Consider the following 26,018-nt stretch of genomic DNA (forward strand, 5'->3'; position numbering starts at 1 on the left):
AGGCAGCGCTAAACCACTGAGCTGCCCGGGCTGCCCTAAAGTGTGGTTCTTATGTTAACGTACAGTCCTTTCTCATCAGGCTTCTAAGCCTCTGTTTGTGAGGGAAGTATTTCTGTCCTTATCCTGTTTAAATTCTGTTTTTCATCATCTGGTTTAGTGTCAGCTCCTGATTCCAGTTTTTCTGTAATAATGTTCCATACTCCACAGCAATCTTCATTAGAATTAAGCAAATATATATGTTTGGGGTTTTATATAAATTGCAGAGCACAGTTGGTCTCTATCTGCAAATGTTCTGAGTTCATACTTGAAGGCTAAATATTTTTCCTCCATAATCAAGGAAAAGGCAAAGTATATCCACTCTTACCACCTGTATTCAGTGTTGTACTGGATGCTCTAGCCAGTGCAATAAGGCAAGTAAAAATAAGTAAATAAATAAAAGTGATCCCAGTTGGAAAGAAGTAATTAAAACTGTTCTTACTTATATATAACATGATCTTCTATAGAGAAGACATGGTGAATCCCCAAAAATGATACTGAAACTGATATTAGTTTAATAAGACTGCAGCATACAAAGTCAATATACAAAAATCAGTTCTATTTCTATATACTATCAATAAACACCTGGAAATCAAAAATTTAAAAATACCATTTATAATATCTTTTAAGAATATGAAATACTTAGGAATAAACCAGACCAAATATATGAAAGATCTATACTTTGAAATCTATAAAAAAATTGCTGAAAAAAACTAAAGACCTAAAAAAATAGAGGATATACTGTTTTCATGGGTCAGAAGGATCAATATGGTTAAGATGTCAATTCTCGCTAATCAGTATACAACCAGGCTTCTTATGGCAGAAACTAATAATCTAAAAGTCATAAGGAAGTGTAAAAGAACTAAAGTAACCTAAACAGCTTTAAAAAAGAATTAGGTCGTAGAATTAGCAGCCCAGATTTCAAGATTTATAATAAGGCTCCAATGATAAATGTACAGACAACTGCTTTTCTACATGGTACAAAGGCAATTCAACGGATGAAGTGTAGTCTTTACAAGTGGTGCTGAAATAAATGAGTATCCACACAAAAATATTACCTTTGATCCATAAATTGCTAATATATAATATTAACTCAAAATGGATCATAGGCCTAAATATAAAACCTGAAACTATAGAACTTCAAGAAGAAAACATAGGAGAATACTTTTTGACATTGGACTAGGCAATGATTTCCCAGACATGACACAAAAGCACAATCCAGGGGATCCCTGGGTGGCTCAGTGGTTTAATGCCTGCCTTCTGCCCAGGGCACAATCCTGTAGTCCTGGGATCGAGTCCCACATAGGGCTCCTTGCATGGAGCCTGCCTCTCTCTCTTTCTCTTTCTCTCTCTGTGTGTGTGTGTGTGTGTGTGATGCATAAATAAATAAAAATATTTTTTAAAAAAGTACAATCCATAAAGGAACAAATTGATAAATTGGACTTCATAAATAATAAATTAATTAATTAATTAAAATACAACACTAGCAGGGGCTCCTGGCTGGCTCAATCAGAAGAATATGCAACTCTTGATCTTGGGGTTGTGAGTTCAAGCCCCACAGTGGGTGTAGAGATTACTTAATTTTTTAAAAAAAAACTTAAAAAAATTAAATGCAACACTAACAGATTTATACTCTTTATTGGAAATTATCTTGTAGACCTATTATGTGCCAAATAATTAATAGTAGGAGTGAGCAAGCAACTAGGTTTCCTATCCCCTAGGAATGTAAGGTCCAAGCTAAGAGATGAATATGTAAGGAAAGACTATGACAAAGTGCATGCCATGAGGCTGCATTCTGGGGAAGCAGCCTACAGAGGGGTCAGTCCACATTCCCAGAGAAAAGGATGCTGAAAGTGTGGTTTTGCTTTCTAACTATTCCATGCCATCCTGAGTAGCTGATTTGCAGCTTTGTCTCCTACATTTTAAGAGTTGCATTCTAGGAAAGGCATCTGGATGGCCTGATGTGATCAACATCATAGCCTTTCAGAAACAGCAAAAGAAAACCATGGATAATACAGAAAACATTAGGTCCCAACAATATGGGAGATAATCCACAGCGGCCAAGAGATAGTCCAACTGTAATTGGGGTATATTTCAGTCAGTCCTAAATATCCTAAATAGATAAGATATCTATTCCCCAGAACTTTCCATTATCACATCTTTGGAACAGTTCCACATGTGGCTATTTTGAGCTATATCACCATAGTAAAGGCCAGTCAGATGAGGTATCAAATACTGAGTCATTCCAATGTTTACTTAATATGAAATTTAAATATGGCAAGGATAGAACATATATACCTCAGTGGTGCTGAATGGGGGCGGGGAAGGGGGAATTCCCAGAGGTGCTTATGTTCCAAATCAGATCACCTTCCAGAAGCCAGAAAAAAACATTTATTCAATATCATGTTTTCTGTGCTCAGATTGTCTTTCTTCGAGTTCTTACTCAAGAAGAAACATGAAGGGTTTTTTTAGCATGAACAGTATGCATCAATAGTGTTTCATGAGATAACATAAAAGGATAAAGCAATTTTCTCCCACAGTTCGAAGTGGTCTTACAGGAAATTTGCTGTCAGTGGTATCCTCTGAGACTAAGTCTTCACCTGGGAAGTCAAGTAAAGCCAGTGACAGTAGCAAATAAACATTCTTCTCACTACCTGGCTTTTGGGATAAGAGCAGTTTTAGTGGGGCCAGAGTAGTCACTAGAGTGTCTTCTCTCAGAAATCTTTTATTCCTTATCCTTTGACTTTATAAGATACCAAACCAGATTTTCCTATATTTACCACACCATGCCACTGATCAGTAAAAGCCTCAAAATAGGCAAGTGTCATGGAACTAGAGATCATTTAAGCTGGAAAGAAATCCAAAGCATCTAGTCCAATCTTCTCATTTTACAGATGAGGAGACCATAGCCCATGGAGTCAGGGTTTTCTCCAATATCCATTCATTCAATAAATATCTGCAATACACTATGCATATATCATTAAATCCCCACAACACCATAGGTTATAGGAGCTATGTTAACCTTTTAGATGAAAAAGAAAAATGGGACTACAAAGTCTTTTAGGTTGTCTAAGCTTTTAAGTGACATAACTGAACCTCAAACCTGTATCTGAAGACTTCAAATCCAGTGTGTCCCCAAAATAATGCTGGCAGTATCAGAAATATTACAACTCATAACCCAAGTTTTTAAACTTCTATCAGTAAATCAGAAGGATTTGACAATACAGCCACAGCAAACCCAAAGTCTTCCTCTGCTTATGAGTGATAGCCTCTCTTGAGGGTTTTGGGCCATGAGTGTTTATGCTCTTGTCATGTCTTCAACTCTTTTCTGCAAACCTCAGTAGAAGGATTCTTCCTGAAACTCTATTCCATTACATGCAGAAGTATAATAAATGGAGTACAGAGGGTAGTCTCAGGGGGAAGGATCAAAATCAAAGGAGGTAGCTGGTTAAGGTTGTTTCTGGGGAAAAGGATGATACATATGAGATTTTACCAGGCTTACAAAATGCATCAGACCCTCATAGAACCAGTCATCTACTGTGGGTAAGTGTCCCAATTGCACATCTGCTCACATCTCTCTTCTCTATTCCTTTGCCCTCAGGATAAAGTCTATGCTCATTAACAGGCTGACAAAGCTTCCTGTGATATGATCCCTGTCTTCCTCCATCCACATCTTTTCTTGACAACCTGACCCACTGCTCTGTTTTCTTCACACATGCATACCTACTTTCCATTCTTACCCTCCCTGAGCTCCCCCTCTAACCTCTAGCCCCCTGCACAAACTGTTCCTTCAGCTAGTGAGACTCTCTTCAACCTTCAGGATCAGTTCCCATGTAATTCTTTCTGAGGAGCCTTGCCCGTGCCCTTGACCCTATAATAAATGTACCCAGTCGGGCCTCCTATTCTCTCCACTTTATGGATGCTATCACATTGCAATAAAATAGTTTAATTTTGTCCATCTACTACTATGTTGTAAGCTTCCAACTCACCATTGTGTCAATGCCAGGCTCAATGTCTTACACATAGTTGATGCACAAATGTCGAATGAATGAATGAATGAATGGGTTAATTATGCTCTGACTTGTTCTACAAGCAGTTATACTAAGGTTGCTTCCATTGAAGGCAACACAGAATGACTAGCAGTTTAGACTGTCTTTCCAAGTGATTTTTTGGAGAGTTCACGGGGTCAGCCCAGAGCAGCGATCTATGTTGAAAAGACTGCCTAAGGGGCATAGAGAATGCATATTTACCACATATACCTGAGAGGCTCCAGGAGAATCCAGCCTGCTCTGAAGAATCATCAGCCAACAAACGAGGTGACTCTAAAAACAAACATGCAATGTCTTCCGTGTTACAGAATTTATTCCTCATTGATGCTTAAATGGAACCTGAGATAGACAGAAGCTTAATGAACAAAGACTCTAGAAGAGGCAACCTGTCTATGGGTAAAATGAAATCACTCCCGATTACCTCCAATGGACAGCAGTTATGAGCTCCTGTACACAATTTAAAGGTAATCTTGTAATTTAAAAAGAGGAAAAAAATGCCAATTGAACCTAATGGTAAGTGACATTTTGGTTCAGCTGTGATTAGAATCAAGCAACTTTCTTCTAGTGCTTTAGTGGCAGTGGCTTCCCTGGGTTCAGAGAGGGTTAATTCTATGATCCTTGGGGATGCCTTAATGGCCCTGGTTATCCAAACCTTGATTCAGAGCAGAGGCTGCAGATTATGTTTTCTCTGCACATCCACAGACATATTAGGACATGAAGTGAAGATGACAGGAGGAGAATATCTCCTTTCTCTTTGGAAATGCCCCAGGAGAGTTTCTCATTGCGACCTCCTCAGACCCTGGCTTTGCATTAGAGTTATTGTCCTGAGAGCAGATTTAGTTAGAGCCTCTGATTCATTTCTTATAGTGCTTTCTTGTTTATTCTTGGTGGCAGCTAACTTGTAAAATTTTATTATGATTTTTTTTCTTGGTTTGTGTCATGGAAGGGATAAAAAAAAAAAAAACAAAAAACAATGATTCTATCATCAGTCCTAAATGTAGTTGTATAAATCTACACCAAGGCTGTGTGTCTACAGGGGAAATGCAGGATAACAGGTTGTTCTGTTCCTAGTAGCCATTCTCTAGGCTTAGACTTCATGTTTCTATTGGGCCCAGAAAACTGAGGGAGGAAAGCATATGGCTTGCGGATACCACTGATATACCACTTGTGACCACTCTACAGTGGATTTGGATTTGGATTTCAAATTTCATCCTCTCATCATACTGGTATTGGGGTGATTCTTATCGAACACACTATGATCAAATCACCACCACCAGCAAGTGGTGATTCACCAAAATTACCATGGCTCACTGTAATTGCCACATTGAGCACTTCCCAGATTCCACAGCCCCCAACTTCACGCTGTCTACTCCAATTACATTAAAACACACAAAGTACCCATTGTAGGTCCACTGTTTCATGACTCTGTGCCCACTTACTCTGTCCTCCTCTCTCTTAGAAAATCTACTTTCTACCTCCCTGCATTTTCCTTTAACTGCTACTCATTTGCCTAGAATTAACTCCCTAGGCATCATCTCCATCAAGCTGAGCCCCAACACCCTGCTGAACTTCACTGATCTACTGAAAGAGTCCTTTCGTTTATCTTTACCCCTCCTCAAATCACACTCTATCTCTTATTCAGACTAGGCTCTAATCATCCTTCTATTTCCAAAACCTAGCAGAGTGAATGGTACATGGGGGTATCCAATATAGCTTCACTGCACTCTTCATGTTTCAGCCTAGATGTCATGACCTCCAGGAAGTGATCTTACTCCTCAAGGCTTGGTGGCCATGTCTCCTATTTGCTCTTATAGTACACTATTTAATCCCATTGGTGTTTCTTAAAATCTCCCCACTTATTTGTCTATTTTCCCTCTGTTCATTAGTTCATCCCCAGAGCCATGCACAGCACCAAAAACAGAACAGGTGCTTAGTAAACACATGCCAAATAAATGAATAAGCAAGGCATGCAGATAGAGTGCCATTGACTCAGAATCTGACAGGTCTTTAGAATGAGCTCTGGCAATTCCCACTAGATCTTTGAAAAGCATGATCCCACAAGCACTGCTTCCAAGATAGGAACAGATGGGAGTGAAGTCCTTCCCGGAAGTATCATACCCATGCCCTGAACCTGCTGAAAAGCCCAGAACACCATACTATCATAATGTGATGACAGATGAAAACTGCAAAATTGAATTCAAGCTTATCTCACAATTTTGTGTTTTGCCTTCTGTTGCCAAACTAGGACGTGCTTATAAAACAGCTTGAGGATTTACCACTAATACCTTCCCTAAGACAACATTGTCTTTTGGTGGTCAGTGTTCCACCAAATTGCTGTTTTGGTGTTGGATGTGATAAGGGGATAGGGAAGGGGCAGAGAAAAGCAATGGAATTAATCCTTGAGCTGTCAGTTCATTTCAGCTGGGTAGGTACGATGGTTTTTGAGTTTTGTGATGGCTCCAAATGAAATGGATGGAAACATCTCTAGCCCCAATCTTATCTTATTATCCTTGTTTGGGGTTTGTTTTAATATAGGTTTTTTTTTTTTTTCTCTCCTCTATACTGGACTATATTCATTCTGCTAGCCTGAGAAGAGAGCAGATTCCATGGCCTTCCCTCCATTCTCTGGAAATCCCAGGTTTACATTCGATTTCAGGGAAGAAAGCTATCTTACAGAAGCCAATGTTAGAGTGAGTTGTAGTTGACTTTGACAATTCTCACAAATTTGCTGTAAGTTTCTATCTAAACCATTATCCCAAGGAACTATTTAATAGAGGGGTCATGTCAATGGAGTAGAAATCAAGCTGAATTATTTAAGGGTAGAATTGACTTTTGTTTTAATGTGGTTGGAGAAGAAATGAATGCTATATGATAATAGACAGGGCTCTAGAATCAGTTTGATCTGAACCTATAATTTATACTTTTGCAAGTTGTCTTTTTCCAAGTAGACCTTATATAAAATAACATATGCAGAGCAATATGCAAAAATATAATTGTGCAGATAGATGAATTTTCACAAATCAAACAGACCCATGGTACTAGCATCCAGATAAATGAACAAGAAAAACCAGAAGCTCTTTGCATGCTTTTCATGACAAACTCCAAGGTCATCGTTATCCTGACTTCTGTCACCATTGATTAATTTTGCTTGCTTTTGAGTAATATGGCATGGAATCATACAGTATAAACTCTTTCATTCAATGTGATATCTGTGAGATTTATCCGTATTTGCATGTAGTTACCATTTATTGGTTCTCAGTACTGTATAATATTCCATTGTGTTTGTACGCCACAATCAGTGTATCCCACTATTGGTGGATGGCAAATTGTTTTCAATTTGGGGATATTAGGAAGAGTGCTTGTGCGTACATTCTATAAACATGTTTTTTGATGAAAATATATGTGCTTTTCTACTTAAAAGTAGAACTGCTGATTGATAGAGTATTTTATGTTCAGTTTTAGATTGACCTAGATTTAAATTTGCCCTTCCAATTTGTGGTTGAGTGACCTTAAATAAGTCATTTAAGACTTCTGAGTCTGTTTCTCCATTGGTGAATGGGGAAATTTTACATTGCAAAATTATTTTAAAGATAAATTCAAGCAGTGTAAAGTATCTGGCCTAGTTCTGACATGTAAATGATATTTTTCTCAAAACTGTTTAGTGCTAGATAAATATTCCATGGGCTCCCCCATCTATCCAATCTTTGTTGTAGGTTGGTTGGAACTACTTGATTTAAGTTCTGGCCAATAGGGTGTGAGTGAAAATGAGGTATGCTGCTTCTGGGCCCCCAGGCCACCCTCCAGCAGTCTCTCTCCTGGCTGTAGAACCCTGGAAAGACTGTATTTGAGTGGTGGCATCACAAGAGGATAGGGCTCCCTAGGGTCCCTGAGAGATAGCACAGTGTATAAACTCTACTGACTGACACTGGACATACAGAATGAGTAAGAAAGAAAATTTTGCAGTGTTAAGTCACTAATATTTCTAGGGTATGTTGTCATTGCAGCATGCCACAAACAATCAGTTAAATGCAGAACTCAAATGATGGGATATGGCTCCACCCCAGTGAAACCATCAGAATTACCCTTCTAAGAGTCATATGACTCAGGCTCAACAGAGATATTATATATTCCTTTACTTTTGAATGGCAAGGAAATCTTTTCTTGCTGTGACTAAAGAGAGAAAATTGAAAGTGATCTTTTTGCTGGAATATGTTAATTGAAGAATCTCTCTTCTCTGTTGAGAACCAGATTGTAATTCCAAAATTGTGTCTGATGTACCCCAAACACAGCATTGCCTTCACAAAGAGAAGGCCCTTGGTGATTATTAGTTTAAAAAAATAAAATCCTCTCCCACCAGGTTCAAAGCCAACCTCATTCTTTTGTTCCTATAAAGACTTTCTTTTTTCGTGTTCCCTGGTGTCTACATGGCCTATGAGCTTTCTCCTAATGATTAAACTCCTAAAAATACTACAAAGAATGCTTAATAAGGCTTTTGTGTTTTACTGGTTGCTATAGAGACTGTTTAGTGTAGGATTTTAAGTACGTGTAAATATGTATTTTGGACAGTGTTTAAAAACACGTATAATTTACCCAGCCATAACAGCTACTTCAGAGCATTACAGTTCAGTGCGATAAGGCATATGTAAAGCATTTTATAGTGTGTTATTTATTGTTATTTACTTAATAGCCTATAACAGTTCCTTCTATTGTGTAAAGGAAATAGGCATTTACCCTGTTTTAACAATGAATATCATTTACTCCATTGTAGCAATTGATAGTCTTGAGGCCCATGCAGGCTAGTGAATATGCAATTGGTATAATGTTGATGCCAGAGCGGAAACCATGTTGACAGAGAGTTAGTAGGAAAACAAAAGGTCCCGCTGATGGAGTCTTGAGCTCATTAGGGAAGTTGTTGACTGAGCTACTCTGGCACGATAGGAAACCCCTGGAAAGAGGCCACTATCTGCTTTGAAGTTACCCCTAGGGATGTACCCAAGGGCGAAATAACATGGATAATAATAGCAACAACAACTATTAGTTATTGAGCAAATTTGACATGGCCACAGGCATGGTACAAAGTGTTTCACATTCGTGATCTCATTTAATCCTCACAATACAATGACCCTACAAGATGGGTATGGTTTTTGTTCGTCAGATAAGGAACTTGAGGCAGAGAGGTTATACAACTTGATCCAAATTATCACCTAACAGGTAGATGGCAGATCCAGGAGTGGAATCCATGTCTGTCTCACGCCAAAGCTTGTGCTCTGAAGTGTTGTTCGATATCACCCGTGGTCTGCCAGAGAGTTCTAGAGCCACGCAGAGGTTAGTTCTTTCTCAGCAATATATCCCTGACATGTAGCATATGGATGTGCCTGTGTGTGCACAAGCATGCACACACACACACACACACACACACACACACACACACATACTTTCCAAGCAAACAGAGTTTTTGGCAATGGTCAATTCCATTAGCCAAAGAAAAAGATATGATCATAACCATTGAGCTTCTACATGTCCAGGTCCTCTATACATGTCCTATTTTAAGTCTCACCTCAATGCCAGGTGTTAGATTTTATTACCCACCTTGTGCAGATGAGGAAGCTGCCTCTCAGGCTAGACCTGTCTGATGGCACATACATTGTATGAAGCAGAACCAATACTCAATACCAGATCCGGTATAACTCAAAAAACCTTGTCATTATTTAAAAGTAGAAATACATGAATACAGTGTTTCTCAACCATGGGACAATTTTTCTCCTAAGGGATACTTAGTAATTGCTTTAAGACAATGGGAAGAATGCTACTTGCTTCTGGTAGGTAGAAGCCAGGAATGCTGCTAAAGCAGCATTGAGCGCCTGCCTTTGGCTTGGGCCCTGATCCCAGATTCCCAGAATCGAGTCCCACATCAGGCTCTTTGCATGGACCCTGCTTCTCCCTCTGCTTGTGTCTCTGCCTCTCTTTCTGTGTCTCTCATGAATAAATAAATAAAATCTTTAAAAAAAATCCTACGATGTACAAGATGACCACTCAAAACAAAGAATCATCTGGTCCCAAATGTCAATAATGCCAAGGTTGAGAAAATGTGACTTAATGTAATTAAAGACAGTCCAAGATGGACTGGGTAACATTAGGTCAGTTGAATTTTTTTATTTAATTTTTTTATTAGAGTTCAATTTGCCAACATATAGCATAACATCCAGTGCTCATCCCACCAAGTGCCCCCCTCAGTGCCCATCACCCAGCCACCCCAATCCTCCGCCCACCTCCCTTTCCACTACCCCTTGTTTGTTTCCCAGAGTTAGGTGTCTCTAATGTTTTGTCACCCTCACTGATATTTTCATTTTCTCTCCTTTCCCCTTTATTCCTTTTCACTAATTTTTATATTCCCCAAATGAATGAGACCATATAATGTTTGTTCTTCTCCAATTGACTTATTTCACTCAGCATAATACTCTCCAGTTCCATCCACATCGAAGCAAATGGTGGGTATTTGTCATTTCTAATGGCTGAGGAATATTCCATTGTATACATAAACCACATCTTCTTTATCCACTCATCTTTCGGTGGACACCGAGGCTCCTTCCACAGTTTGGCTATTGTGGCCATTGCTGCTAGAAACATCGGGGTGCAGGTGTCCTGGCGTTTCACTGCATCTGTATCTTTGGGGTAAATCCCCAGCAGTGCAGTTGCTGGGTCATAGGGCAGGTCTATTTTTAACTCTTTGAGGAACCTCCACACACTTTTCCAGAGTGGCTGCACCAGTTCACATTCCCACCCACAGTACAAGAGGGTTCCCCTTTCTCCACATCCTCCAACATTTGTTGTTTCCTGTCTTGTTAATTTTCACCATTCTCACTGGTGTGAGGTGGTATCTCATTGTGGTTTTGATTTGTATTTCCCTGATGGCAAGTGATGCGGAGCATTTTCTCATGTGCGTGTTGGCCATGTCTATGTCTTCCTCTGTGAGATTTCTGTTCATGTCTTTTGCCCATTTCATGATTGGATTGTTTGTTTCTTTCTGTTGAGTTTAATAAGTTCTTTATAGATCTTGGATACTAGCCCTTTATCTGATAGGTCATTTGCAAATAACTTCTCCCATTCTGTAGGTTGTCTTTTAGTTTTGTTGACTGTTTCTTTTGCTGTGCAGAAGCTTTTTATCTTGATTAAGTTCCAATAATTCATTTTTGCTTTTGTTTCCCTTGCCTTTATGGATGTATCTTGCAAGAAGCTGCTGTGGCCACATTCAAAAAGGGTGTTGCCTGTGTTCTCCTCTAGGATTTTGATGGATTCTTGTCTCACATTTAAATCTTTCATCCATTTTGAGTTTATCTTTGTGTATGGTATAAGAGAATGGTCTAGTTTCATTCTTCTGCATGTGGCTGTCCAATTTTCCAAGCACCATTTATTGAAGAGACTGTCTTTTTTCCAGTGGATAGTCTTTCCTGCTTTGTCAAATATTAGTTGACCATAGATAAAGTTGAGGGTCCACTTCTGGATTCTCTATTCTGTTCCATTGATCTATGTGTCTGTTTTTGTGCCAGTACCACACTGTCTTGATGATCACAGCTTCGTAGTACAACCTGAAATCTGGCATTGTGATGCCCCCAGCTATGGTTTTCTTTTTTAATATTCCCCTGGCTATTTGGGGTCTTTAGTCAGTTGAATTTAAACTGAAATAATGTTGGGTGCTCATTTATCAGCTTAGTTTCAAAAACAAATTTCAATATTTAGGATTTAATCTACCCAGTTGTTTTAGAAAGGCACTTAAAAAGTTCTCTTACTCCAAAATATGTTCAATGAAACCTGTAAGCAGGATGGACCTTCCAGCATCTGAGATAATATGGGAAGAGGCTCTGAGCTCATTCAGACACAGGGAGAATCAGGAAAGAATGCTTAGTTGAATAGTGCCATCCTTATATTGTCACTAATTTAGCTATTTATACCTTGTCCCTGACTGGATCCAACCCTCTCTCTTCCATGATGAGCTGTTAAAGATATGAGCCAAGATTCACTGGAACCTTTCTCTTAGGGGATCCTGGACTTTGGGATTCGCCTTTTAGAAATAAAAATAAAAAGAACTATCCTTTATAGAGCACTTCCCATGTGTCAGATCTTGAGCTAAGCAATTTATCATATCACAATTTAATCTTAATTAAAAACCCACAGGAGGGTGCAGCTATTCCCATTTTGCAGTTGAGGAAGCTGAGGATTAGATAGTTTGCATAATGGTTAATTGCTTTTGGCTTTTTAAAAACGCACATCCTACAGAGAAGGTGCCAAGTTTCTGGGTGGGAACTCAAGTTAAGAGCCTGATGATCATCTTATATTTCAATGTTAGTCCTTCATGTCATCACTGGCCTAGCTCCAGATCCAATCATGCAGTTTTGATGGGATTTCCAAGTAAGGAAGGTGAAGGGTGCTAAAAGATTTGGGAAAAATTAACCAAGCCAGAAGAGCTGTAATAGGAAGAAGTCAACAGTGTCAATTGGTGAGTCTAAGAGGATATAAGGAACTCTAATGAAATATTTTTTTAAAATCAATATCCAGCTGGTCTGGTCCATAATCATGATATAGGGAAGGAGCACTAAGATAGTCAATGGAAGGAGAGCCTCAGATCAGACATGCACTCAAGGAGTAGAATGAGCTTTATCTAAATCTAGGAGAGAGCTGCAGGTCACATGGCCCAGCCCTGAGCCAGCAGGCTGTCTTGAACTGAGAGATCAAAACTACAGCCCAGGGAACGGATACAGGTCCAGGCTGTACTCACAGCATCAAATGAAAGCAGCAGGTAAACCTCCACATATACATACCCATGGAAAAGGGGGGAACTTGAGGCATTCATTTGACAAATATTATTGAGATTTTTCTCTTTTTTTTAAAGATTTTTATTTATTTATTCATGAGAGACACACAGAGAGAGAGGCAGACACAGGCAGAGAGAGAAGCAGGCTCCATGCAGGGAGCCCGATGTGGGACTCGATCCTGGGACCCCGGGATCATGCCCTGAGCTGAAGGCAGACACTCAACCACTGAGCCACCCAGGCATCCCTACTGAGATTTTTCTATGTGCCTGGCACTGGATATAGAGTTGCAGGCAAGAAAACGGTACTATCTCCATTGAGTTTACAGTCTAGAAAGATAGCAAGAAAAGGTACGTAAGCCTCTGTTTAGCCCTGCTGTAATATTCACTGGTGCAGAAAGTACTGCTGATCTTTTTACAGTCTTCCTACTCAAAATGTGGTCCACAGACCAGTAGCAGCAGCAGCAGTAGTAGTAGTAGTAGCAGCAGCAGCAGCAGCAACTAGGAACTTAGAAAAACAGAATCTGGAGGCTCAACCCAGAACTCCTGGATCAGAATCTGCATTTTGACAAGATTCCCAGGGGACCCAGATACTCATTAAAGTTCAAGAACCAGTGGTCTGCAAACCTTCCTTGCAGATCAGAGTCTTTAGGGTATTACCCCAGGCACATAGGGGCTGTCACTTCCTGCCACAGACATCCTCACAGATATGAAGGTTATACCAGAATCAGCAGAGATCAGGCAAAGGGGAAGCAAAGTGTATTCTCAGGAGCTCCTGGAAATAATTACCGTTCTCTTAATAATAAATGAATAGGCTGCAGTCCCAGAACACATTGAGAACAAAGCAAAACATGTCAATATAAAATCCAGCAAATAAAACAATCAATTTAAAATAGATTTCTCTAAATGGTTTGCCTGCTTGGGCTAAGTGCCCTGCCTCTGGACGCCCACAGCATACGGTGCTTATTTCTGCCTCAGTCCTTATTCTTTGATCTTGAAATTTTCTGTTTCTGTGTCTGCCTCTCATTCTAGACTGTAAGTTCTTTGAGGACCCTCTTTTCTGAAAAGCCAAAAAAAAGGGGCCTTGGCCTGAAAAGAAGGATTAGAGGCAGTTGTGAAACATTGGGGAAAGAAAAAAAAAAAAAAAAAAAAAAAACAGGTCTCTGTGTGAAATACTTTGAACAGAAGAATAGCAGTACATACAGTTCTAAATTCTTTCCTGAAGGGTCCCCTCCCCCACCCACCTCTATGTAAAGTTCTCAATTCTCAGTATCTCACATCAGCAATTACCATCTGCTAGCCCAAAGAGGAGATAATTTTCTTCTAAGACTTTCTGGATATTCACTAAAGACAACAGAAGATTCTCAGGTATCTATGCCCTTCAGTGACACCTATCCACAGTGACTCTGGGCTTGGCCACCTAACTTACTTCAGCAGATGTGACAGAAAAAAAACTCAATATAAGCAGAAGCTTAAAGAGTTCTTTCCATTTACTCTTTCTCTCTCATTTCTGTGTCTTCAGCATGGGAATGAGTCTGGACTTGCTTGTTGAGAGGTAAGAAGATACAGGGAAGCAGAAACCAGAACATGAAGGAAAACCCTAACAAGTTCAGCAAAGCTGCCTATCCAACTCACACCTGACCTCAGAAATGGGTGAGTTCTACCAAGCCCAGCTCAAGCCAGTAGAACCCCACAAGCAACTGCAAATTCAGAGCTAAATAAATGCTCACTGCATTGAATTAGTAGGCTTGTGGTTGTTTGTTATGCAGCAATAGCTAACTGCTACAGGCCACAAGCAGAAGAACTTCCATTCAGAGATCATCTAATTCCTCTCACACAAGAACCCTCTTTGCATTTGAATTCCTTGCTCATGCTGAGTGTGCTTTAGGTTTGGTTTGGGCAAAGGAAAAAAAAAATCTATAGAAACAGACCGACCCTGCCTTTAAGTAAGCTCACATTTTGGTGGCACCTGGATAATTACTTGAAAGCTGCTTTGGGTCAAGAAATGATCCCCAGAGACTACTAACAGCAGGACATTTTTAGGAGCAGTCTTGTTTCTCATCGTCAACAGAGAATAACAGTAAATTAAAGCTTGTGTGGGTAGGAGGAGCAGAAAACAAAAGTACCTATAATTGAAAGGAAGAATTAATGAAAGATGCATTTATCAGAACCCTCTAATTGTCAAGGGCAGAAACCAAATTCAAACCAACATAAGCCAAACATAAGCCTACGTTGGCTCCCTTGACTGAGACAGCTTTCATGGATGTTGAGACACATTGATGCTGAGGCTCTAATGCTGTTATTTCCAGTTTCACCATTAGGACATGTCCTCTTCAAGCATCTGGGGAAGAGGTCCACAGGTAGCAATGACTCATCTCATTCCCATATAACCTGGAGGCCCTAAGAATGAACAATTTTCCCAGCAAGGCCAAAGAAAGCCTCTGATTGGTCCGATTTGGCCTCGCCATTGCTGAACCAATCCTGATGAGCAGAAAGGTGCTGCACTCTAGCCACACCTGGTCATAAGGCTAAGGGACAAGGTCAGCCCTTCCTGAATGACATGGAATGGGAGAGAAATGGTTTTCCAAGTAGGGTTCTGGGTGAATTAAAAAGCCTTATGACTGAAGCAAGTGGGGGAATCTCTCACAGGATTCAAGGGGGAGGTGGACAGGCAGGCCTTGAGAATGGTGGACACCACAGCACATCTGAGGCCAGCAGCCCCAGAGGGATGCTGTGGGCACTTCGGCTCCCAGAGCCCAGGCTCAGTGTCTCTGGTTTCAAATTTTTAAATATCCCTTGAGAGAAAACCTGGTGGTCCTACTACAGGTCAGGTGTACACTCCCGATCTCACCTTCTGTCATATGGTGAGGATTGGAACACTGTGCAGATACTCGAAAAGCTACTGCCAAAGGTCTCTTATTTCTTCTCTTCCTTTCTGCCTCACTTCTTTCTCCTCACCTATGTTCCCAAGGATTCAGTCCCTATACCCAGGAGGAAAGAGGAAATGTCTGCAAATTGAAGATTTGTTTTTTTAAAAAAATCATGATACTCCTGCAATTTTGCCTTCAAATAAATACATTCATCTTACGGAATGAGTAGGAATGAAAGACAGGTGGAACAGAAATACCTAGAGATAGATAGTGAATAAACCCAAGACTTCTGTTCCTGACCAAGTAGGTGAGTTTTTAAAAGTGATTTGACTACTCAGAACATTGGTTTTCTCAGCTATTAAACTATTAGCAGAGATTATAAAGTCTACCTTGGATAGTTGAGCCAGGAATCTGCAAAGCTCCCTATAAAAGTGCATCCTAGTTCCACCACAACGATGACTATCTTTATTGTTACTACAAGAAATAGCAACAACATACCAGGGGGCTCCGCTTTCGAGGCTCACTGTGGTCAGTAATTGAACAAACATGAAGCCTAGTGTCTTTTGATGAATTTGGACCCAGGTCACCCCTGCCACTTCTGTCCTGGTGCCTCTTTGAGTGCTTGTGCACAGCTCTGATTTCTGACTTTCTCTTGCCTCTTTCTGTGTGTCTCTATCTTTGCAGTGCTGTCTTTTATTGTCTCTGGATTTCCCATTCTGTCCCATTCCCCATTCCCCTGCTCTCTTACCCCTCCTTCTTCCATTCTCATTTCTTAGTGGCCTTGGCAATCCCAAAATAGGACCCCCTTGCTTCTACCACACAAGCTGGCCTATCCTGTGCTTCCTTTTCCCTGTCACAAACAGCTGTTTCCTGTCTTGACAGCTTAAACAAACACATTTTAAAAGGTGGCTCGTGCCAACCTCTGGATATTTGAGCCAATGTAGCTGGCTGATGCCCTGAAAGAGTGAGGGGTCACCCAGCTTGCCAAACCTGAGGCTCCAAAGGGGCCAACTGGTTGCTGTCATGCAGCCATCTATGCCCTGGAAAACGTGGGGAGCAGCAGGGCAAAAGCAGGCACCCTGCTAGTTGTTCACAGTGGGCCATCAGGGAGTTTCCAAGCTTGGCTTTGATGAAACTGAAAAGGTTGAATCGTTAAATGTTTGGAGAATGTGAAGCTGGCATTCGGCCCTGTGTTTTCTGTAATATCAATTATTCCCGGAGACCGCTGCTGCTCACTGGGCTGGGAGGTGCTCGGAAGGAGGGCATTATCACCAGCTCACCTCTAAGCTGTAGGCATAACACCCTGGGTGAGGGGCTGTGTGGGTGGTCTGAAGACAGACTCAACGGGGCACAGGAGGGGCTGCTCAGTAGAGAGGGGGTGAAGTGGGAAGAAAAGAGATGGAGAGCGAGCAGGTAACCCCCATAATTGCTGCTGACTGCTCCTCTGTGACTGGTTACACAGACATCCAACAAGCACCCATTATGTGGACGGTGCTTGCAAATAAATGACGGGGCTCTGCTCACATCTCTGGGAGGAAAGCATAATTACTACTTCTGTCCCAGGAAATTTCATCCCTAGGTACACCCTCAATTTCCATCTGCATATACAGCTCCCAGCTGTGGTCAGACTTCTCCAAATTCCAGAATTCTACCTCCAACTACGTTCTTGCTGTCTCCTCTGTAACGTATCAAAGGGACCTGGACTCCGTGTGTGTAAGGCTACGCCCAAGTCTTCCCTGCCGTGCACCTGTCCCCGGCCTCTCTCGGGAACTGGCTCCACTTGCCTGTTGCACAAGTCAGTTCCTGGACAGACTCTTCACCCACCCTATTTCCCCCATCTTCATGCTCCATCCCTCCTGGGTACATCAGTTCACCTCTTAACAATGTTGCCAAAACATCCTACGTTTCTTTGCCTCAGCCACCCCCTACTCTGCAACAGTCGCTGGCTGGGCTCTCATCTGGGCAAAGGCAGCAGCACCTCCTGGATCTCTCTTTAACCAACCTGCCATGTGGCCAGAGTGATCCTTCTGAGACGCAGGTCTGATCAAGACAGCCCCTGCCTACTCCGAATCCCTCTGAGGATAACAACCCAAAAGTCTTCAAAAAGCCCCAAAAGCCATGCTCCGACCCTTCTCTCCTCTCTGCTCTGGCCATTGGCCCTCTCTCAGTTCCCTGAACACACCAGGCTCCTGTTTGCATGTGTCACCCCTTCAATCTGGAATACCAATGTCCACACTCCTGCCACAATGTTTGCATAGGTAATACATTTGATTTGTAAACAAAAGAAGAAAGGTTTATTCAGAATAAATTCTCTGCCCTTGCCTGTCCCTGTCCACACAGTTCCTTCTATACTCAATCCCCACCTCTATATGCTTTAAGAGATTTTTTAAAGCATATCCAACCATGTCTAGGCATATATGATCTTCTTTCCGGTTTTACACAAAGGGAGCACAATTTATATGCAGATCTGCCTCACTTCCTCTTTTTACTAAACAATTTACCTTATAGATAATTCCATCTCAATACACAAACTCATGCCTCATTTTTATAGCTGCATAGTATTCCCCTCTATAGCCATTCCATAATTGATGTAAACCATGCCTACATTCACAGTGCATATGCCATTTCTTTTTCTACTTTACACAATATTGCAGCAAATAATAATGTACATATAGCACTGAGAGGAAGTTTAGCTAAAATTTAAAAACGAAGAGGAATAGCTGAGTCTAAAAGATTACGCACTCACAATTTAGATAAATGTTGCTAAATTGCCCTCCATGGGAGTTTTAAATGACATTCTCACTCATAAGAGCCTGTTTTCTACAACCTTGCTAGAAGATTGCTTTTTTTTTTTTTTTTTTGTCACTCTGGGAGGCAAAAAATGGATTCTACTAGTTATTTTTTTTTTAATGCCATAAGGACTGAACAATTAACCAGTGTGACCTTTGCACATGTGGTATCTGAGCAGGACACCAGGGTATACAAATGAAGCTGCTCATAGCCTGAGGCAACTGGACTCAGGATAGCTGGACCCAGGTACCTGGTGGCCTAGGACATCAATTTCTCAGCAATCTGTATATAATACCAGTTAGGTAACTATGATACTTAAAAACAAAACAAAACATTATTGGTCTACTTTTATCAATAAAGGATCCATTATCATTAATTAGGTCTTTCATCCAATTAATTTGGGGGCAGATGAATTAGCTGGAGTGACCAAAGAACTAAGGAGGGAAAAGAGGCAGCTGGAAAGTACATATATAGCTCAGGGTCATAAAAAAATACCTTTCCCATCCCGTGTGTGCTCAGGTACAACTTATATCTCATGTGCTTAGCAAAATACCAGCATGGGTAGCTGACCAGATAAGCTTGCATGAAGGTTTAGAAGGTCACAGTGAATAAGAGCAGAGACCAAGGATCAATTGTCTTAGCACAAACCCCACCTCCAGCACTGGTTGTGTCACCTCACAGAACTTCCTTGACCTCTCTTCATGACTCAGTTTCTTCATTTGTAATGTAGGGACTAATAATTTCATAAGATCGTTAGGATTAAATAAAAAAGCTATGTGGAAGGCATAGCATTGTGCCTGGCAGAAAAATGGTAGCAGTTATCCCATCATGACAATGATGGTAGTTCTTATTTTGTGGCAGTAGAGTGTGATTATAGCTCGCCTATCAGTGTGAACTATGTGGGCCTGGAGTCAGATGGGACCAGTGCTCTTCTGGGGTCTGGCTTCACTAGATCCCTATCAGGGGTAATTTCAATTCTCAGTTTCCTCTCCTATCAAATGGGGGTAATAAGAGGAAACCCACATGACTTTTATCAGGATGGCAGGAGTGAATATAAATTGAGTGCTAAGTATCTAAGAGATTGCTCAGAAAGAAGGAGCATCATCTGAAACCTTAGCATCCAGTGGACAACCAGGCACAAAGGAAGTGCTAGGAAATGTTTGTTGGTTTTTTTGTTCAAATGTTTCCTTGCTATGAGAAGTTGATCTGCTTTCTTCTGCAGCTTGGACACAAGTGCACACCCGCCTCCGAAACAGCAAGACCTGCAGCTTCATCCTTTCTGGCAGGTTGATGCTCTGGGCCAGATGGAGACCGTGGCTGTGGACCCCCAGCCCTTCCCATCCAGCTCCAGAAGTCAAGGCTCTAATTCACTCTGAAAGGGCTTCAGCACCACCCCTGTGAGGTCCTTAAATGTTTTATGAGCTCCCTGAAATGCTCAGATAATTAAAAACACTTTCTTAATTTAATAGCTTGGCTTAATGAAACCAGGACTTTATGTTTTATTTGGAAAGGGGTGAACATCCCAGTCACACTTATTAATATTTTTAAGAGTATGCCCAATTGTGTCCAGGGATTGAGGGAAATCATTGCTTCAAGGGGAAAATGGGTTTTCCTGAGTCTGTGACAAGTCTTGGGCTTATTAGAGCTCATTACATCCAGGAAGCCTGAAAACCTAAATTAGCAATCATCACATATGACGTGGCAGGCTATTATTAAGGAGGCCACTTATTATAGAAATATGGAATTATCAATTAAAAAGTAGTCCACCCAAGCCCCAAAGGTCCAATAGGATTACCTGTGCCATCTAGGCAGTCATTTCAAAGGCTAACATGGAGAAAAGAATCCTCAGAGAGCAACTTTTCTGTCAAGTCAAATAAGTATGATCCTCTTAGGAGGAAAATGCCATCATTCAAACAGGTCGAATGTAAACCCAACTGGTTTTGGGAGATGGAGGTAAGAGAAAGAGCCAGTGATTGCAAAGTGTAGTCTAGGACAGTGGGGATTCTTCAGAGGGGTCTGCTTGCTTCTTCCCAGGAGTGGCCACATCATACAGTGGGCTGGGCTTGGACCTCAAGGTCACATACAGTGGTTCATGGGAACTTGCACAGCTTGAGGCAGCAGATTGTCCGCATCTCTTTCCGACTCCAAGGTTGCTGATATCATGTTGGTCACTTAAAATCTGCCACAGTGGGAGTATTTATACCATGGAAATAGGCAAACACTACAACCCAGAGCTTTATCTTTGGAGAACCAGTTGTTAGATGTTAACAGCACCACACTGGATGTAGGTTCAAATCCTGGTTGGTCCATTATGAATATGATCATGGGCAATTTATTTAACTTTCCTGAGCCTCTGTTTCCCTAGCTATTAAAAATGGTGATCAAACACCTTCCATGTAAGGTGGCTTCCTTTTTTTTCTCCATAGCACTTAGCACTACCTGACATCATAAATCTGTATCTGTTTACATTGTTGTTATTGTGTGGTTGTTGTTACATCTTTCTTTATAGAGCTCCTTGCTTTAGCCAACAATGTTTATCAAGCACCTGCTATGTCCCAGGGATTATCCTAGGCACTGGGATGCAGCAGGGAACCAGAACAAACAAAAGTCTGTACCCTCATGGAAGATGCAAACAGGAAACAAATATGTAAAGAGTATGTGCCTGAGATGGTGATCAACGCTAAGGGGAAGGAAAATAAGGTGGCACATAGGGCAAGGTAAGATTAGAGGTGGGCATTGCGATATTAACCAAGGCAGCCATGAGGGCATCACTGAGAAGGTAACATAGGAGAAAAGAATTGCAAGAGGCAAGAGAATGAGCCAGGCAGCCATAGTGGAGGCAGAGGGTAGGGGGAGGGGGTGTGGAGAGCACGCCAGATAGAGGAAGGAGCAGGAAGACAGGTAGAACTGGGTCTAGAGTGTGGGAGAACCACACGGAGGGCACTGGGATTGGATTAAGGAATTAAGGGTGAGAGTAGAAGACAATAACAACAGATGCTAGATCTCACAGGGCAGTACATGAGCAGCAGTACTTCCTGCAAGGATGGCATTGTTCTGCAGCAATGCAACCCACTAGAGTAGAGCCTAGCCACACGTGCCTGTTGAGCAGCTGAAATGTGGCTAGCACAATGTGCACTATCAATTTTTAATTTTAAATTATTTAAATTTAAGAAGCCACGTGTGGTCAGTGGCTGGAGTTGAGGACAGCTCAGTTACAGATCACTGTAAATGACTGGCTATGGCTCTGCATGAGGTGAAAGGCCTTTGGGGAACTGAACGAAGCAGTGCTATGATCTGCCTGAACTTATGGAGGTTCACTTTGGCTGCTCTGCAGAGAATAAGTTATAGAAAAGGCCAGGGAGGAGGTGACTGTCCTCAACCAGCAGGACATGTGGATGGTTCCATGATGAGAGAAACAGTGCTCTGCTCTCTCCTCTATTCCCAGCATCCAGAACATTTGCTAGAACCCAGTAGGTGCTTAATGATTAGAGGATGTGAGATCTAACTGAATTAAGAAGATAAGCTCAGTATTGGCTCACTCAGTGCAGTTCCTTCTGCTTGGCCTAAATTGCATAGCTTGGCAATGACATGGGGACCAGCCTCTCTGTGGGGTATGCAAACAAGAATTTTGCTGAGAGGATGCCTGAGTGGCTCCATGGTTGAGCGTCTGCCTTTGGCTCAGGTTGTGATCCCAGAGTCTCTGGATCTAGTCCCACATTGGGCTCCCTGAAGCTTCTCTCTCTGCCCATGTCTCTGCCTCTCTGTGTCTCTCATGAACAAATGAATAAACATTTTTTAAAAAAGAATTTTTCTGGGAATAAATATTCTTCAACATAATCAGTATATCCCAAAGCTTGTTCCATAGGCATGGGTTTCAGGGAACACTAATGGGTGCTAAATATTAAAAGACAGACAAAAAGTTCTATCAGAACAGTTTGGGGAAATGGCAGCTTAAGCAAAATAGAAATGTCTTTACTGCAGTATCAATACCTTTAATATACTCATATAAATTGTGTAGCTCCAACAGGGAATAAACACACAGGATGTATTTTCCAACTGCTTTTGACAATAGGCCCCTGCATTTTCCTGTATGAGGAAAATGCATTTCCTGCATTTTCCTGTATTTCATATTCCTGTTGAGCCTCTGGCCTGGTGGCTATTGAAGAGAACACTCCTTAGGAAATACTGTATCTGATTGTTGAGTAATGAGAGGAGAGGCTGACCATAGGCTTTCACCCCCAGTCATTCTGCAAGAGATCTGCTGCATATTTAACACTATCTTGAACTACTGCCTTCATTCATGTGCTGACTTGCCTATTGGATTGTAAATTGGGCTAGGATGAACCCCAGGGGTGCTTGGGGTGCCTTGGGTCCTCTGTTCACAGATGTACTTCAGTGTCCAGCATGGTGAAGGCACTAACAAAAAACATCAACTGAAAGACTGTCCCAGAATCTATGATGGCTGAGGCCCTACAATTGTGTGGGACAGCCCTTATCCATCCTCTGAGAAGAGAGGAAAATCCTGGCACAGTCCCTGCCTCCAAGGTTCTCACCATGAGTCTGACATCAGATGTAGACAACTGAGAAACAAAGTGATGAGAAGATAGAATGTGACAATTAGTCATCCCTTATATAAGTGCACACTGTCGGAATTCAGTCTGTAGGATCCCTGGGCTCAGTGGGTCAGGAGACTCCAGAGAAGGTGCAGCTTAGGTCAACCCTCACAACAAGGATCAGAATGCCACAGAGAGTTGGGGAAAACATGCCAAGCACAACAAATGGCACTTGCCTGATACAGAGCAGGGGCCATACAAGTGGATAGGGACCAGTCTCCATCAGCTCTCTGCACCCAACAGATGGTCAAAGGGAGTCTGGGGGCTGCATAGCAGCAATATAGATAGCTAATGCTAGTTGAAGGCATGTACTAATAAGCATTTGACTAAGATCGTCTATCTCATTTAGCTCCCCCAGCAACCTAAGAGATATCGCTTCTATCCATGTGGAAGCTGAGTCTAGATCAGAAATCAGATAGTCTTCAGTACCACCATGCAGTACTGCCTCCTCAAATAATCAGATGTCTTGAGTGGAGACCCATGCTTTTAACACATTGAAGAGCAGGAGAGAGATGCCAAAAGCATCCCAAAGTTGGGATCTCAGAGGTAGAGGGACCCGTGTTTTCAAGAACATGACTGGGTTCAGGGAAGGTGAAGTTTGAGTGACATTTGTTAGAAAGGATGTCTCCTCTTGGCAAATGGCATGGGAGGGAGGGCAGCACTGGCAAAATCAGGGAGGCATGAGACAGAGTCTGTGCTCAGCATCACAGGCAAAGGCCAATCTCTCTCAATTCATGTTTGACTGAATGTTTGAATATGCAAATCAGTGTTTAAAAAAAAGCAATGACTGCCAGACCTCTCAGGGTCATAAAAAATTATTTCTTTAGAATGTCCTGGTAACAAAAAGCTAATTAAAACCTAGGAGTCAGTGACTGAACCTACAAAAACCAAATCCTTCTGAGCTACATATCCTTTCCTCTGCTTCTTTCTCATTGATTGTATTTAATTGGAAGAAGTGTCCATGGGTGAAGCAACTGTGAGATGTAAGTATCTCACTTAAAATGGGTCCCATAATAATGACTGACTCTACCTTCTAAGGGAAGTCTTACAAGTTACTGCTCTAGCTTCACTTCCTAGGCTTCATATCAATATATCTTATGGGCAGTGGTTGTGGAGGAATAGTGTCAAGCAATAAGCATAGACTTATTTAACACTCTATCCCTTATATTCACTCTCTTTGCAGTATATTAGTTAAAGTCAGGAGCCTAAAAAAAATAAAAATAAAAATAAAAAAAAAATAAAGTCAGGAGCCTGAGTGGCCTCTGGTCAGGATAAAAGATGGCACAGGATTGAAAAGAAAGGCTCTAGAGCCTTGGTGTCAGGCTGATCTGTCTTTAAATATTGGTTCTTACTTATTAACACTCTCTGATTCTGTTTTTCCAGCTCTAAAATGTGAGTACTAACTTTCAGGGTTGCTAAATAAATAAGAATTAATAATGTATGTAAAGAACCTGAGCCAAGACTTAGCATACAGTAAGTGTTCAATATATCCTTGTTTCCTTTAAACCTTTCTGTACATGTCATTGTGCACAGGGTAGGATTACCACAGGTTGATCCTGTTGAAGGCGTATTCCATGTTCGGGTCTGGGATAGAGAACACATAAGATGGAAAAGATGTGCCTGTGCCTACAGGGGTTTGAGATCTAGCTAAAGGCACAGGTTATACAGACATAACAGAACTAGAGATAGGACAGTTCCCATTCAAAGCCAGCCTCTAGCACCAAAGATATTCAAAGGATGCATGATGGAAGGCCTCCAGAAAGAGGTGCAATTTACAGAATCTTTGGGATTTGGGTTAGTGGCTAGCAGGGAAGGAGAACACCATGAGGTCCCAAGTTGGTCTTCAAACAATTAGGAAAACTTAACTATTAAATATGTTAATATTCAAGCATTAGTCTTCAAGTTGGTAACAGGGTGGGCTCCAGAAAATTTTAGGAAGGCACAGGATTTGAAAATGGAAACTCAGGATCCCTCAGACATTAAAGTGGTATTATGTTGGTGGTTGAAGCTCTCTTCATTGTAGATGCATGTGCCTGCCTCAGATCATGTAATTAACATCTGCATCTCCACATATATATTAGTCATTTTAATGAAGTAAAACCTACAGATATTCCCTAGCTACATTTCAGTGATGCTCTAGTCCATACTAGGGAAAAGGGATGTTTCCCCCAAGCTACTGATCATTTCAATGTTTCTTAATGCCCCCCCAAAGACCTGCCCATATTTAGAAAACTCATGTCTGGGATTTTTTTTTTTTTATCAGAGTACATGTGAAAGTTGCTCATAAGTTTATCTTCTATCATGGCTTCACATGACTTCAAAAAAAGCGCATGTTACAAGAGAGAAGCCATCAAGCACTTCTGTGGTTTGAGTCTTGCAGAATGCTATGCTTAGTAAGAAACCACTCTGGGAAGATGAGATTGAAAAGACCAATTTGTATGAGACATAGGCAGTAAAATATCATTAACTAACAATTAGTTTATGCAGAATGGCTGCCAAGTCAAAACAAGAACCATTACCTGTTGCTCTACCAGAGCTCTCAGCATAGATCCATGCTAGTGAAATTCAAGTCTTTTTCTCCTATTCTTGAAAGTTTTTTTTAACAAGACATTACCCCATTACTCACTCTTGTGCCTTGCCCTTTGCAACCAAACAAACTATAGTCCCCAACATAAATATTTGTTTTGTTGGGGCCAACTGGTGACCATAACAATGCTTATCATTGGGGCTTACCCACAGCCCCCTCCACCTCATTATTTCCTACAAATGTAATCAGTTCTGTGACATCACTCTCCTCTAAGGCTTGAGCATCAATACATTTCAAAAGATTCCAATGTTCTTCACTGTACCACAT

At 41.3% G+C, this 26,018-nt stretch overlaps 2 long non-coding RNA genes across 15 annotated transcripts in view; one reads left to right on the forward strand and one right to left on the reverse strand.

Annotated features, from left to right (window-relative positions):
• LOC140629701 (uncharacterized) overlaps nt 1–26,018 on the reverse strand; it is an 802,104-nt gene that overhangs the window by 521,169 nt on the left and 254,917 nt on the right. The gene's annotated exons all lie outside the window — the stretch shown is intronic.
• On the forward strand, nt 14,122–20,017 carry LOC140624515 (uncharacterized). Its single transcript, XR_012023985.1, has 3 exons — nt 14,122–14,259; nt 14,414–14,544; nt 19,774–20,017. It is a non-coding gene; the product is annotated as an uncharacterized lncRNA (long non-coding RNA).

Source organism: Canis lupus, chromosome 3 (genome assembly GCF_048164855.1).
Source record: "Canis lupus baileyi chromosome 3, mCanLup2.hap1, whole genome shotgun sequence".
In the NCBI taxonomy this organism is placed as follows: domain Eukaryota; kingdom Metazoa; phylum Chordata; class Mammalia; order Carnivora; family Canidae; genus Canis; species Canis lupus.